Genomic DNA, 17,103 nt, shown 5'->3' on the forward strand with positions numbered 1-17,103 from the left:
AAAATTCCATCTACGAGTATCGTGTATGATCCTTTCAGAAGTTTGCTTGTAGGCTTCTATCATATCACCATTCTTTCTTGTGTATGTATGTAATGTGCATATTTTCAGTCTGTCCTGATAAGCTCCATTCCAAACTCAATGCCATTTTTGGCATTTAGGCAAAATGAATTTTTATTCTTACATGTTCATGTTCACTGCAAATATCCTCTGAGTTGTACTTTCAATGTTTGCTATACAGACCCCTGAACTTCCTGTCTTCTAAAACCAAGATCCCTAGTCTGATCAGTTTCTTCTAGCATAATCCCACCAATATACTATGTCATTACATCAACATGATTAATGTTGATTCTGTAAGTGCTATATGTCAGTCACATTCCCAATGTGACTGATATATAGATGTCTCAAAGTCCAAATGTGTCATGGTGTATTCATCCCCCCCCTCCCTTCTCCAACTTAACTATAACATTATTATAAAATGTAAGAAAGTTGCTCAAACATAGCCTTCCCTCACCAAACCCATGAACATTTCATTGCAAAATATACATTCTCTGTGAACTCCTACCAATTTTCCAACATTTTCATTGCTACTACAGAGATACTGATAGGTTGACAGTTAAATACATGTCTTTGCACCACCACCACTACCCTTGTACAATGGGATTGTCGTGGATTCTTTTCACTCCTGTGAAATCTTCCCTATGCTGCAACTCAGATTATACAGCCAGATCAAAGCCACTTCAGCTGAAAATTCTAGACACCTGTGCTGATATCCCATCAGCCCCTACTACTACTAAATTTTTATTCAGCTTATGTAACAGCTCTATTACTTCCTCTTTGCACACTTGAGTTCTTCAATATGTAGGTAGTATTGAGCTCCATGTTGCATACTCCTCACTTGTAGCAAAAAAAGGGCAGTCTTCTGCAGCTGCTACCTGCTTTCCATCCTATTCAATAGAATTATTTTTTTCACATTCATTCTTTGTTTACATGCCGCATGATAAATAGAATTCTTTTCTACTTATCATGCTGCATGTAAAAATCATTTTTACACGAATTCTTTTGGGGTTGCCTTTAGCTTGCAGAATTGTTTTCAATACACTTACTCACTTCTGTACAATATTTGTATTTAACACTGAAACATTATTTGCATTCATATGTAATATATGTAGTGGTGGACAATATTGTGGATCTGTTATTAAATGAAATTGTACATTGAATCTCAGCAGAGAGTGAAACTATAATGAAAATTTATTCTTTTACAATTACTTGAAAGTATAATCTCATGCTTTCACTTCTAGTACTAACATAAGTGCATGCATGAGATTTTTTATTTGCATTTGATATTTTGTTAGTCGTGTCCTGCAATCAGGATGAAATTGTAAGTCTTTATTTTTGGCTGTATTTGAAGTTTTTAATCATGGTTGTATGTTAAATCAAAATTCTTGAATGAGAAGATGTATTAAGATAATAAGGTTAAGCAGTCAGTGCTCTTAAGGCTCCTCAAGTCTGATCTCTAAAATGAGAAGGAATCTCAAAATTAAGTTTTAAATTTTACTTAGAAAACAATTTTCAACCGCGAAGCTAATCTCTGTGGTTGTTTTTATGATAATTCCAAGCTAAGATGTTTGTTGAAGTTACCTAAAGTACTATAAATGAACTGGAGAAAAGAACAAATTAACACTGCATTCTGAAGGTTATGCTTTTGATGAAATGCAGTTCAAGAGTAAAATTATTGCCATCAGGACATATGATTCATATATAATTCAAATATAATGGTGATAATACAAGTATGTAGTAATCTACCATTTATCTGACCTTGATGGGAAAGCGATTTATTGGTTGGCTATTTGAACGATCGTTAACTTAAAGATACACTTTGTGTGCTGCGGGGAATACTATTTTTGAGGCCAATGAATGGTTTCACATTGTTGTTAAATTAAAATATAACTTCTCAAGCATAAAAAAGTAAATAACATTTTCGGTATAATGGTTCTTGCAAATAAACAAACAAAAAAAGGTAGCTATTAGAAGATTCCTGAAGCAAGGAGAAAGACATTACAACAAACTGTAAACAAAAACAGTAGTTTCAATTGGCTACATTTAGCCTGTTTCTAATAGAAAGCTATTGTTTTCCTGAATTGCTTATAACTTACTTCCTTTCAATCAAATACAAACTCCTAACTCCACTCCCATCCAAAAATAAAAAAATAAAATAAAAAAAATGGGGTGCTTAAGGGTCAAAGCTGTATAACTGAGAGGAGATCTCCACATAGCCTTTAAAGGAATGCGGAGAACCGACCAGGGCTTCTGACCTAATGTCCAATCCTCACCTTCTCGTGGTGCACCCTGCCCTGTTGGGTGTCCAACTGGATACTGAACGAACGAGGATGGGGTGGCAATTTGGGATTTAGCTGACCAAATTGTATTCTTATTGGCTTAAACCAATATAGAAAATGATGGTACAACATGACAAAATTTCATGCTGGCTGAAGTGTCGCCCGGCTACACAAGGCCCCCTTTGTTTTCGCCAGGGAACCAGGGTGAACAGCGAAATGTCAACTACTGGAACAAATCTGAAAGCACACCCAAACTCAACATCACCAGAGTTAAAGATCGGTACTATCAATATAAGAAGCCTGAATGGCAAAGAAATGGAGCTAGCTGAGGAATTAGATAAGTACCAGATTGACATAATAGAGGTGACTGAAACAAAAAAGACAAAAACTGGTGAGATCTTTCTGAGCAATAAATACAAAATGTTATATTCAGGCAATAACAATCAAGGAAAAGAAGTAGCAGCCATAGTATTCAACACTAAATACGAGGCTAATCTTCTTCAATGGCAGGCAGTCTCAAGTAGAGTGATGTGGGCAAATATGAGAATGGGGAATTGGACAGTGAGACTTATTCGTGCCTATGGTCTCACAGAAGGTTCTACTAAGGTAGAAGTGGAGGAATTTTTTGAGGTTTTAGAGAAAGCAATTGACACAATGAAAAAAGAAAAGTTGGTGCTTGTTGGGGATCTAAATAGCAGAGTAGGAAATGATTGACAGACATACAAAAATATTTTGGGAAAATTTGAAGAAAAGAGCAAAGCTAATAATAATAGCAAATACTTGTTGGATTTCTGCTTGGGACATGAAATGGTTATCATTAACACCATATTCCAACATAAAAATGTTCACAAATTCACATGGATAGAAGACGCAAGGAATAAGAAGTCTCATTGACTATGTAATTGTTGATAGTGATGTTTTCTCCCTGGTGCAGGACACCACAGTGTACAGAGGATTTGAAATTGGAAGTGATCACTATTTAGTCTTGAGCAGGATAAAATTGAATTTCATATTGAAAAGAATAACACGTAAGAAAGTTTTGAAGCGAATAAAAGTTGAGCAGCTCTCAGATGTGAACTGTTGACTAAAATACACAAAGCTTATTGAAGAAAAAATGAAAGAGTTTGAGAACAGGAACCAAACCTTGGAGATTCAGTGGCAAACTTTGAAGAAAGCCCTGATTGATTCAGCCAGAGAGGCATGTGGTGAGGTTGTCTGCAAGGATAGAAAAATCAGAACTCCATGGTGGACACAGGAAATTAAAGAGGCAGTGAAGGAAAAGAAAAAAACATATCAAAAGTTTCTGGCAAATAAGTCAGCTTGTGCTCTTAGAGAATACATAGACAAATGGAAGAAAGCTAAACGCTGTGTAAAACTAACTAAACAAAAGTCATGGGAGGACTTTGGCCAGAACATAGAAAATTAATATCAAGAAGGTGGCAAAATATTCTGGAGGTTGTTGAAGAAACTTAGAAATGGAGGAAAGAGTGCTGTAAAAGGAGTTAGAGATGATAAAGGTGACATGAAAACGGGAGAAAAAAGATATCCTTGAAGTATGGAGTGATTACTTTGAAAAATTGCTAAATGAAACGAGCAGTGATAGCACCATGGTAATAAACACTCAACAGGCATACAGTCAGGAATACATATCCATATTTGAAGTAGAAAAAAGCTATCAAATGCTTGAAATGTGGAAAGGCAGGAGTAGATGATATTCAACAAGAAATGTTGAAGTATGGTGGTATAAAGGTCATACAGTGGCTGCACTGATAGTTCAAAAGGCCTGACAGAGGGACGAATTCCCAATGATTGGAGTAGAACTCTCATAGTACCCATATATAAAAAGGGAAATAAAACTGAATGTGAGAATTACACAGAGGTATTTCCCTACTGAGTGTTTCTGGTAAGATTTATGCTAGTATACTTGAGAAACAGTTGAGCAGAATTGTGGAAGAAAAGCTTGGTGAAGAACAAGCTGAATTCATGCCAAATAGAGGCTGTCAGGATCAGATCTTCACTTTATGACAAATAGTTGAGAAATCATGGGAATATAACAAAGAACTGTATTTAAGTTGTGTTGATCTGGAAAAGGCATATGACAAGGTGCCAAGAGAGAAGCTATTCAATACGCTACAGTTATATGGTGTGAATGGAAAATTATATCAAGCAATACTTAGTCTTTATTTGAGTTGTAAGTCAGCAGTTAGAATTGAAGGAAGTACAGGAAGATGGTTTAATGTTAAATCTAGTGTGAGACAAGGATGTACTTTATCCCCTCTATTCATTATCTATATGGATCACATTATGAAGGAAAGTGGTATTAAACATGATATCAGAATTGGAGATGTTAATGTCAGCTCTGTGCTTTATGCGGACGATGTTATACTTCTGAATAAATCTGCTACAAGTTCACAAGAATTCCCTGACTAAATTGAATAACTGTTGTAATAGATATGGTATGAAGGTCAGCAATAAAAAGACAAAGACAATGAAAATAGGTAGAATCATTGAAAATGTCAACTGCTTTGTGAACGGAGAACCTGTGGAACAAGTAAAACATTTCAGCTACTTAGGCACAATTTTTAGTGAAGATGGTAAATTAAATATGGAAATAGACAGCAGAATCAACAAAGCTGGTATGGTAGGAAGTCAATTGAATAAATTCATATATAATAAGAGAGAAATTAGCGATATACAAGACGGTGTTCAAACCAGTTTTAACTTATGGATCTGAGAGCTGGGCCAGAAGTAAAACACTTGACTAGAGATATGAGAGTCCTGAGAAAGATTAGAGGCATGAACAGATTGCATCAGTGGCAATCATATTGAAAATGATTATATTAGGAAAGAACTTGACATTGTCAGCATCCAGGAATGCATTAGCAGAGCTAACCTCAGGTGGTATTGTAGAAATAGGAGATTTTTAATTAGAGGATATTATCATAATATTAATACTACCGGCTGCACCATTTTTAAATATAGGATATTTAATTATTTAATATTATCCTGTCTATAGAGATGATCTCTGTTCAACAATTATTTTTTTAATTCCAACTGTACCTATATATTTATTTATTGCACAAGCGTTCACTTCGATTGGTGCAATGACCTCTTTTTTTACTATTTCTTTCAGAATCCAAATAATCACTGACTCAAGACCAAAATACAAAATAAATACATTTAATAAAACACAAACAATATATATACACTTCAAACAACTTTACATAACTATAACTAAGTACAGAATTAATTGGATCGAAGGCCTTTTAAAAATAAACTTGCATTTAAGACTAGACTAAACACTTTGTTTTCATAGCCAGTTCTTTCTTTGTCAAGGCCCTTTTCTGAAGATATATGAGTGACTTTATTCTTCATTTTCACAGGATCCTTTGTCATCACTCATATAGCACATATTAATTCTTCCTAACTCAATTCTGTCTCTTGTTAGTACAAATAAAAGTTAGATCTTGCATCCTTAATACAGATGAAACTTCCTAATCTGAGTTTTATCGAACATTCCTTTAGAACATAAATAGCAATTTCTTCTTTTATTCACTAATGCTTATTGACAGTCTTAACTCTTCCACTTTAAAAAATTCACAGTTCTAAGATTCACTTTTCGGAATCTACTGTAAATCTTCCAATTAGTGTTTCCTAGAATATTCCTTTTAAAACGATTTATAGCAATATTTTCTTTTATTTATCAATACTTATTCCACTTTGAAACTTAAAAGTTCCACAATTCCTTTTTCAGAATATACTATTGATTTTCCTCTGACTGTCACATAAAAAAACTCAAATTCCTCTGAATCTAAATATCTGCCGGCCTGTGTTCTAATTTCTTCCCGAACACACTCTTGTTTTCTCTCTTTGTTACTACGATACCAAATGCTTTCTGTCAACTGTCAATCACACATCAAACTTCTCGGCAAGTATGCGTACTCCATGAAAGTGGCAAGTGAGAAACTAAATACAATGGCTGACACACACAGATTACGTTATCAACAAGAGAATGTCTTCATAAAACCCAAAACTTAATAATTCTAAACTACAATAAAATTCTTTAAAGTAATACAACTGTTCAAATCCGGTAAGTACATAAACTTTTTAAATGCTTGACATATCACTTTGACAAAATAATTTCAATAATGGGCACATCGCAAGTGTCGATAATGCGTGCTATGAAACTAAAACTAATAAACATACTAACATAAACAATACGTAAAAATATTCAGAATTTTAAATTATGATTATTTTTACAGTATGGTCACTTAAACAGAATGGGCGAGGAAAGATTAACAAAACAAGTGTTCACTGCCAGGTTGGCAGGAAAACGACCCAGAGGAAGACCAAGATGTAGGTGGATTGATACAGTACAAAGTGAATTAGACTATAAAAATATAAGATCTGATAATGTTGGAGTCTTGACAGATAACAGACTGATTTGGAGGAAAATTGTAGATAGGAAGTTAGTAATGATGTAAATATTTCATGTAGTACTAGCATATCCTATACACGCCTTGAAGGTACATGTCAGGAAATTGATGATGATGATGATAAATAAAAGAGTAGGCAGTTAGAGAGGACAAAATAATAATAAAAAAAAAAGATTACAGATAATTTAAAGGCAACTAAAATAGTAAATTATGGTCAATGAATAGGTCTGAAATTTTACTTTTGCAGTATTTTCTTGTTTTTGATATCACATCAAGCAACCAACTCTCTGTATAAACAAAGATGTTTTTTGTTGAGCATTCCACTTTTACGAAAGTATGTCACTTCAGATTGAAAAACCAAACTTCCTTCAAACTAGCTACTCATTTCACTACAATGTATACATCATGCTGATTTAAAGCATTGCTCTTTTACAAACAGTGCTAGTTTAACAATAATAATGTTGTTAATTATGTAGTACACAGTTTACTATATTCGTGTATACCTGTTAAACCAAGTAACTGCAAACGAAAGTTACTTAGCAAACAAATTGATATTTATCCTTCCTAAATTATTTCATGAACTTGTCTTATATTACACGTAATATTTTGAGAAACTTTGAGTGTTATGATAGAAGCATTTTTCCATCGATGCGAAGATGTATTGACATGCAAAAGTGGGAAGGCTATTGTTGGTGCTGTTATCAGAATGCTGCCAGTGACATATTTTTATCGAAATTATCATACTGAAAGGAGGTAAGTACGAAATTTGCCCAAGGGTGCTGGAAACTAAGCCGTGCTATTATTGATATGTATTTCATTTCTAAAATATCTTAATTTGTATAATGTTTTATATATCACAACCCATGGGGAGAGGGAGTCAAAAATTGCTGATTTTTAGGTATACTGCTTGAAAGCATGCCAACGGATGCAACAAATTAATCAGGAGAACCATACAAAGTTGTTATACAGTAATCATTATAGGAAAATAGAAGTATCGTTTTTTCCTGTGCAGTTGAAATGACTATGGATTGCTCTGGAAATCACAAGGGGGCAGAGGGGGGGGGTTGCAACTGTGGATTCCAGCAGCATTGGTACAACACAAAATAGTAATCCACTCTTAGCTTAGTGCCTCTGTAGCACAATTGGAAGAACAACGGGACATTGCATCCTTCGATTAGAAAAGATTTAAGTTTGATTCTTGTTGTGATGAGAGGAATCTTTGTGTGCCATTTTGATTAAAGGTGAATTAACCATTCTCATACAGAGATTGCAGAGTTTAACTTGGGATTTTCATCCTGTGTACATGAGACCACACACAGTTTACAGACAAAAAACACTATTGGCCATAGCAGGCAGTAGATGGTGTTGCATGTGTTGATGGTAGTAATGTAGTTGGAGGATTAAGCAGGGCAGACGGTGAGTTGTGTATTGTACCCTAAAAACAGTGACACCTTCCTTGGAGGTGTTATGTTATAATAATAACTGACTGATGGGTCGTGTTCGCTGCCGTATACTTGATGTGAGCAACATCCGCCAAAATAAGCTGATCTCATCTGCTTTATACACTTGTTATCATGAATTAATTTCTTGAAAAGCTTTTACAAAATTCTTTAGCAGTCTTGAAATCTGACTCTTGCTTCTCTCCACAAATTACTATGTGCCTGATTCCATGTTGCTACTTAAACCTGTACAACCACTTCTCACTACAGTTTGAACTTGTATTCATTTTCTTATGGAAGTATTTTTTTCATTACTTTTCTTACTACTGCTAATACCATTAACACACCATTTCAACAATGATCTCTGTTCTTTATTTTGTCAGTATTTTCTGCTTACTCAGCATCCAAATTTATGGAGGTATGCTTGGGCAGCAGTCGTGTTCTTTTAAGTGGATGCTGAGGATTATATTTTCATACAGGGATTCGATAAAATGATGGAATCACCAAGATATTTAGGAATATAATTTGTGTTGGCTACATTGAAAAAACTTGTTGTGACAGCACTGAATGTTCTCATTTTGTTTTTTTTACACTCTCTAATTCTCATTCAAGTGCATTAGTGATTGTACTTAATGATAATTCATGTTAAAAAAATTGGAAAATGGGAGACATGTCTGAGTTCGAAAGAGGCTCATTGGTGCATGTTTAGCTGGGGCATCAGTGACGAAAACTGCTATATTATTAGGTGTATTGAGATAGATAGTTTCTAAGGATATGTCAACATACACAGTAAGGCAAGACATCATCGAAGAGAAATAGTAGGCAAAAATCAGAAATTACAGAACGAGATCATAGGACATTGAGGATTGTTTTGAAAAATCACAGAACTAGTGTAGCATAGATAACAAGAACTTAATATTCATCTTTCAGAACCTGTTTCCACAAAAACTGTCCAACATGAGCTTCATAAATCCGGTATTCACAGTAAAGTTGCAAGTTTTAAATCTTTGATTACTGAAAAGAGTGCTCAGATGTGTAAATGATGGTGTCACGACTGTCAACGAACTGTGACATTAGAAAATTGGAAATGTGCAATATGGTTAGATGAGTCGACCTTCCTGTTGTTGCATACATCAGGACGAATTTAAGTTTGGAGAATACCCAAGGAAGCCTACAATCCAGAATGCATGGTTCCAACAGCAAAGCATGAGGCAGGTAGCAATATCACACTGTTCTGTTGGTCCCATTATTACTCTTCATGGCAGAATTACTGCAAGTGATTATTTGGACATTTTGGGTAATCAAATGCATTCCATATTCCAAGACGACAATGTCTCTATTCACACAGTGTGGATTGTATAGTCATGAAGGTGAACATCCTCCCTGGCCAGCACAATCACCGAATTTGATCTGTTGGAGACTAGAATAAGAAATCCCCATCTCCATCTTTAAAACAACTTGATGTTTTTCAAGAAGAATGGTACAAAATTCCACCAGAAACTATTCAAATCAACCTTTTTGAGTGCATTCCAAGAATTCAGGCTATACTAAAGGCAAAAAGTGGTCGAACACCATATTGATAAAGAAAAATATATGTATAAGAAGCATTTTCATTATTATATTGTCCAATCCCTGTAAGCTTTCTGGTCAAAATTATGAAACTTCCATAGTTTGTACATACATTCTGCTTTGAAATTATGTTGGATATTTAATATCCACTATTTATATATTTTCATAAAAACAAACTGTGATGCTGATAAATTATTTGAATATGTACATTCAGCTTACACAACTTGGAGTATTTAATGAAACAACTTGAAAGGGTAGCTTTAATTTCAGGAAATGACAACATATACTAGAAGATTAATTATCAAAAAACTTTAATTACTTAAATAAAGAGCCAATAGGCTTCACTTCGGCGACGTAACATTAGTTAAATTAAGGGGATATTAAATCCCACATTATTTCAAAGCCGAATAAGGAACTCAGAGTTTCATACCGAATCTAGTAAACTATAAAAGTTTCGACGGATAAAGCACATAGTTCAACACTAGGGCAACTCGTATCCCATAATGTAAAACACATCTCCTAGGAGATGTGTGATGTTATACATTATGGTGGAAGGTCACTACCCAGACCGGTTTCGACCTTTATTGAGGTCTCATCAGCGATAGGTAGACCTAGATAATACTGAGGTTATAGCGAAAAGAACTTATATACTTTGCTATACGAGTTATCAAAGATAAGAGTTACGTCACTGAAGTGAAGCCTATTGGCTCTTTATTTAAGTAATTTATGAGTGCACCTTTTTGACAACTCGTATAGCAAAGTATATAAGTTATTTTTGCTATAACCTCAGTATTATTTAGGTCTACTTACTCACTGATGAGACCTCAATAAAGGTCGAAACCGGTCTGGGTAGTGACCTTCCACCATAATGTATAACATCATACATCTCATATGAGATGTGTTTTACATTGTGGGAAATGCTAAGAGAAGTGATCAGAACTTTACCCACCTTTGTTATGAGTTGCCCTAGTGTTGAACTATGTGCTTTAGCTTATGCTACAATCCAGTGAAACTTTTATAATTTACTATATTATTCGGTATGAAACTCTTTGATTCCGATCTTTGAGTTCCTTATTTGGCTTTGAAATAATGTGGGATTTAATATCCCTTTAATTTAAATAACTTTAATAACTTCTTATATTTCAGCAATGTGCATGCAGGCACTCGCACTAAGTGAATGAGGCTGAAAAAAGGCAACTGAAGTCAGTTCTAGATTACTAAAAGGTGTCCTCCCCCCTCCCACTGGGCTAAATTTGATTGTCTTGGCTGTTGGGCTGATGATCTTAAAATGTATGCTTCCCAAATCTGGGGCAGTCTCATGCACCTAAATTTTTTGAGGTTTCTAGAGTTTTTCAGAGCTGAAGCAGACTCGAGGAATAGTCTTTCATACTTGTGTTTGCTGCAGTGTAATAGAATGGCCTTCTCCCAGCATATCCTGTAGTGGGTGTCCAAAGCATGATCAGCAAGTCCTGAGTGACTGCTGTATTGGTGGAACTGGATGTAGTCCTTGTGTTCGGATATCCTGATACAGGCTATCCTGCCTGTTTGGCCATAGTAGGAAAGTACTACTATGTAGGACTGCAAGGGACCTGGTATATTCCTGGTAGGTCTATGGGATGTGGCTGGTCTATGGCAGAGCAGATAAGAGATGCCAATTTCTTATGTGGTCTATAATTGGTTGTAAGGTCATATTTCCATTGGATTTTTCTTAATTTTTCAGATGTGCCACAGATATATAGAATGGTGATTAGATTTGGAGTAATTTCTGCTTTGAAGTGGGAGTGGACAGGTTGCGGTTACATGGTTTTAATATTTTTTCCGGACTGTAGCCATTGGCTAAGAAAGTGTTAAGGATATGTTCAAGTTCAGTAGTTAGGGCACTTTTATCCGAACATTAATTTTGTCTTGTTATATAGGGCTTTTATAATCCCATATTGTTGGGGAAGGGGGTGACTCTGTGAATATATCTACCTATATGTGTGTAGGTTTTCTGTAAACAGAGATCCCAGGGATATCCATAAGGCTGGCATGTAATTCAGAGTATCTAGGAATGAGTGACTGTTGTTGTTTTCCTTTTCAATGGTAAACTAGATCCTGGGGTATTGATCGTTTCGGTGTGTTAAGAAATTGTGGGGTGTATCCAGGCCATGCAGTCAAATGGAGAACACATCGTCCATGTAGCATAGCCAGACAGTGAGTTTATGTGGGGCAGAGTTTAAGGCTTTTTCTTCAAAGGTCTCCATAAAGAAGTTGGCCAGGAATGGAGAGAGAGTGGAGAACCCATGACAGTCCCACCTATCTGTTTGTAGAATATTCTGTGCTAAATGAAATAGCCTGAATTTTTGGTGAACTGAAACAGATCTGAAATATCATGAGTAAACATAGTTTGAATGAGGTCTAAGGTATCTTTGAGTGGTACATTGGTAAATAATGAGAAGACATCAAAACTGACCATTATGTCAGTGTTGGAATGGGAGATTTTCTATACTTGCTTTAAAGTGGACCGAGTTTTTAATGTGTGAAGGTGTGTTACCAGTATATTGTCTAAGCACTTTGGGTAAATGTTTGGCTAATTTGTATGTGGGTGAATCAGTGCCATCCACAATATGGGATGTAATGGCATTTTGTTTGTAGATTTTTGGCAGTCGATACATCTGGGGGGGGGGTTCTAGAGTTATAAGGTTTTAATCTGTTTGTACCTCCATAGGCCAAGAGATAACCCTTTTAAGAAGCCTATGAAGTGTTTTGATTTTTGTCCTGTGGGATCATAGTCTATGGGAAGGTAAGTAGAATGATCTAAAAGCAGAGGCAAGCTTACCCGAATAATCTGATTGATCTAAAATCACAGTGGCATTTCTCTTATCCGCTTTGGTAATTATTATTCTTTTGTTGCTTTTAATCTCTTGCAGAGCTTCAAATTCTTTTTTTGATAGGTTGCATTTTGGTGGTTTAGCTTGGGTGAGAACACTGGCTACATCCAGTCTGATGTTGTTGTTGGCAATATGATTGGGAAGACTGCAGATACCTCATTCCTCTTGTATCATTATTTCCTCTGCCAGAATTTTCTGTTGCAAAGTTGTGTCCACATGCAAGTACACTAGTTGCGTCAGGCTTCATTGTAAGGGAAGAGAGGTTTATTATCATGTTCAGAGGTAGTTAGGTTTAGAAGCTGAGTTTTTGTTTTGTAGACTTTAGAATTTTGTAATATGCTGAAATTGTATTTTTTGAAATTCTTTGTCTGCTGAAGTATTAGAGACATTGGAAAGGATCATCCAAAGGTCGACGTTCATCATCACAGCAACCTGCTCCCATACAAGAACGAAGCTAGTGCATCTATAAATGCACAGAGCCTTTGGTGATGTAAATTAGTGTTTTAATTTAACTCAATTCAGGATCACATTATTATCTCGGCAGTGTTTTAGAAAGGCTAATCAATTCAGTTGTCTGGAAATCTTCAGCTTCAACTTGTAAAATTGAATTGTGTTAAATGAAAACAAAGCTGACTCCAAGAGGTATTTGTAGAATAATCGAGAAATCTAAATACATGACCCTTTTTTGCATGGAAGCTTGCCTATACGTGCATGCATTGTATATCACACCTTTTTTGCAGTGGAGCCTACAAGAAAATTTCCAGACTTTTTGTTTCCAATATTAAAAAATAATCTTTAAATACTAACTAATTAAAGTACTTTTTCATAGGCCCAAACACACAAATAAACTAAGGCATGTTTATCCAGAGCAGCTATTTCAAACATGAGTTTGAAATATCTGCTAAAGTTTCAGAAGAACTTAAAATTAATCAATTGCATTAAGGAATTTTGTTGCCATTAATTACTGATAAATGACCACTAAAAGAAACTATTGTTATTATAATGCTGAAATGTATATCGCCCATGTTTCATTCTTTCGTGTTTCTTCTGTATTGCAGTAATTTCATAATTTTATTGTATAAAAAAAGGAGTGTTTGTTTTAACATATTAATGTTTTAAATAATGAAATGAAAGTGTTGTCATGCTACTGCAAAGGATATCAAGTAGAAATAAGATGCCTTTTAAATTACTTCACATCTGTAGGAAGCTATTATGCAACTATTGTTGTCTTTCAGACAGACAGTGTGTGTGTGTGTGTGTGTGTGTCTTATATTTAAAGTTATTAGTAACAAACATTTCACTTTCCCTCCTTTATATATTGTACTTAAACACCATTTGTTGTATGAATGCGTGAATTTCAATCCAAATGTTATTACTGAAAGGAAGATGTGAGAATGCTGTCATGAGTTAAATTAGTTGTGATGGAAATCCTTCGCTTACCATCACAACGTTTCGATTTGGGAAACACTGCTTTGCATGAATAGGATGTTGTCATTAAACCTTACACTCTGCTGCCCTCACTTAATTTATTCATATATCTATTCTCATTTGTTCCAAGTTTTGCAATAGTTTTCTGTGCAGTATTCTGTCAAATATCTTTTCAAACTCCGGTATCTTGGTGTAGCCATTTCCCATATCTAATTCTGTTGTCACCATTATGAAATATGAGTAGATTACTAAGTCACGGCCCAATGCTTCCTCTAATTTTTAGGACCATATGTGTATGAAATACATTTTGCGTACAAGTTTCTTTCCACTCAGACTCTATGTATGCAGTAGCCTCTGCTCACAATAGCAAAAGTCACAAGACCACAAACTCTTAATTCCATATGCCTAAAATCTGAGACATCTTTGTTAAAAGAAACTATTAGGAGCATAAATATTTAATATTTCTAAACAGTTACAGGATTTAACACACGCTAAAGTAGGATATCTGCTATTTAGTGATATCCAATTATCTTATATTAATTTTTAGCACAGCTGAATTTGATAAAAATAATTAAATAAAAAGGAAAGGATAACTTTTTTTATTATTATTATTATTATTTATCATGTAGTTAAATATTTCCAAAAATGCATTATTTCTTATAATGATTAGAAATCTTAATATAAGAAAGCTTTGTTACTTACTGCCCATCAAACTATTTGATTGTGATATTTCCTTTGTAAAAAGGACTCGCATCTAGTGTAGTTTTTTTTATTTCTGTAACATAAACTTTAGATAAGAAATTATTGAACTTTCCAATGATGTTTTCATGGCATTGAAGAACTGCTGACTTGTTTACAAGTGCCATTCACCTCACCGCCATGTAGATTACGTCAGACAGTAGTGCGCTTGTGCGAACATCGTACTTCCAAAGAGGAAGTTGAATGAGTGTGAGAGAGAAAAATAGAACAGCTAACGTGTTCATTAGAACAGAAAAAGAAATGACATTCTAGAGAAGGGAGTTGGAAGTTTTAAGGGAATTTCTAAAGCCAAAAAGGTGGATAAAGGAGTGTTATGAGGGAAACAAAGTTATCTTAAAATTACAGATGAATTTCTCTATATGAAATAAAATTGTGACAGATGAAAAGTGATTATATAGATTCTACTGAAGCAAAGGACAATTAGGTTCCTTTTGATATAGTATGCAGAAATAGTATTCTGGCTAAGTGCTGTAAACTCATAAGAAATGAACTTTTTGTTTTTAAGGATAATGATGAAGCTTCCACAAGCAAACTGGGAACTTTAAAATTATCTTCATACTCTAAAGAAATAGGGAAGGAACTGATACTTCAGTAGAGGTGAGTCCTTTTTACAAATCAAATAATTTTCGATGGGCCATAAATGAGGAACTTGGATGTGGTTAAAGCCCAAGACAGGAGGATGTGGAGGAGACTCATTGAGAACAGTGACCCAACTTTAGTGGGACAAGGTGCAGAAGAAGAAGAATGCATTTTTCCACTATACATTTTTGGAAATGTTTAACTACGTGATAAATAATAAAAAAACAAAAGTTATCCTTTCCTTTTTATTTAATTATTTTATCAAATTCGGCCGCGCTAAAAAGTGATGTAAGATAATTGGATATCTCTAGATAGCAGATATCTACACTGAATTCACAAATGTAATGTTTCCTAATGTTGCAGTGGTTAGCGTATCTGCTCTCCAGCCAAAAGGCTGTGGGTTCGAATCCTGGCATGGGCATGGATGTTTGTGATTGTCTGTGAAAATACTAGTGGTGGGCAGTAGATGGCTTTGGCATACATGATGCGGTGTGCTGTAGTTGGTGGATTGATGGAGACTGAGTTGGGGAGTAGAATTGAAGACTCCCTCAATGAGTCTTCGGACTCCTTGGAAGTGTCACGTAATAATAATAATAATAATTTTTTTGGCTAGTCATAGCATGTGCAGTTGCAACAAATAAATTAATTTGCTTAAATCAGCATAGCTACAAAATTCCATCACAGTATGCACAAGTTTGAAGTGACTGTTGTCTAGACAGTAGACACATTCAAAAAATACGCCTCTGCAACATGCTGATATCAATTCGCCCACATGGCACAGGTGAAATAGTAATTTCTTTTTGCTCTATAGCCAAAATCAAGCCTTGGCCTTCTGAATTTGGTGCCCCTAACCCTGTATTTCTAAAATTTCTCTAGTTTGAACCTGGAAAGAAAATATATCTAATTAGAGTGTACTGTAAGAGAATATTAGAGTGAAGACATTGGAGAAATTATTAAATAAATGATAAGTATGATTTATCATAAAATTTGATTTTATAGTATGTTCAAAAATTAACTGTAAATTAGAAATTCTAAAAGCAAATATTTTGAGTATGCAGTTACTACTAGGCATGTGTTCTCCTTTTTTGACCAGTGTGCACACATTGAACAGCTTAGAGGGAACAACGAACAGGACCTGCTTTTTTTTTACAAAGCCATGCTGGCCATAGCATTTCATATTTCTATCCACTCATTACTGGAGTCTACCTTTAATCAGCTTTTCCAGTACTTTAACCACAACTTCTGAGAGTGGTTGTTAAATTATTAGATCAGCACTTTTTTTTTTTAAATCTTAGATCTCTTTACTTAGGGATGGCATAATTATTGCAGAATTAGTGATGATAATGATATAATTATTACATTACTTATTTGTATTCTGAATATCTCAGCAGTTGATGCATACTTGCTTTCATGCCCTGATGGGATTGGATTATTACGTTGCGTTAATACTGTTGCATATAATTTGAAATCATTTATTATTACCATTATTACATAATATTAGAGTGCCCTCTTGCAATGACTCCTTGGAGGCATCCCATAATATATATATTTTTATTTTTTTTCATGAAACTTTCATAAAGTTCTACTGTTTATAGCTTCATGTTCTAAACAGAAGCACCTGGACAAACTGCAAAGTCAGCCAGCCTTGAATGATTGTGGGCTTCACTGTTTGAATCACATTGTATGG

General features: G+C 34.8%; 1 protein-coding gene across 5 annotated transcripts in view; it reads left to right on the plus strand.

The window, feature by feature from the left end:
* The window catches only part of LOC150100287 (palmitoyltransferase ZDHHC2), a 353,926-nt gene that overhangs the window by 198,342 nt on the left and 138,481 nt on the right, over positions 1–17,103 (plus strand). The gene's annotated exons all lie outside the window — the stretch shown is intronic.

This window comes from Typopeltis vanoorti, chromosome 13, assembly GCF_054136105.1.
Source record: "Typopeltis vanoorti isolate ZY-2024b chromosome 13, IOZ_Tvanoo_1.0, whole genome shotgun sequence".
Taxonomy (NCBI): domain Eukaryota; kingdom Metazoa; phylum Arthropoda; class Arachnida; order Uropygi; family Thelyphonidae; genus Typopeltis; species Typopeltis vanoorti.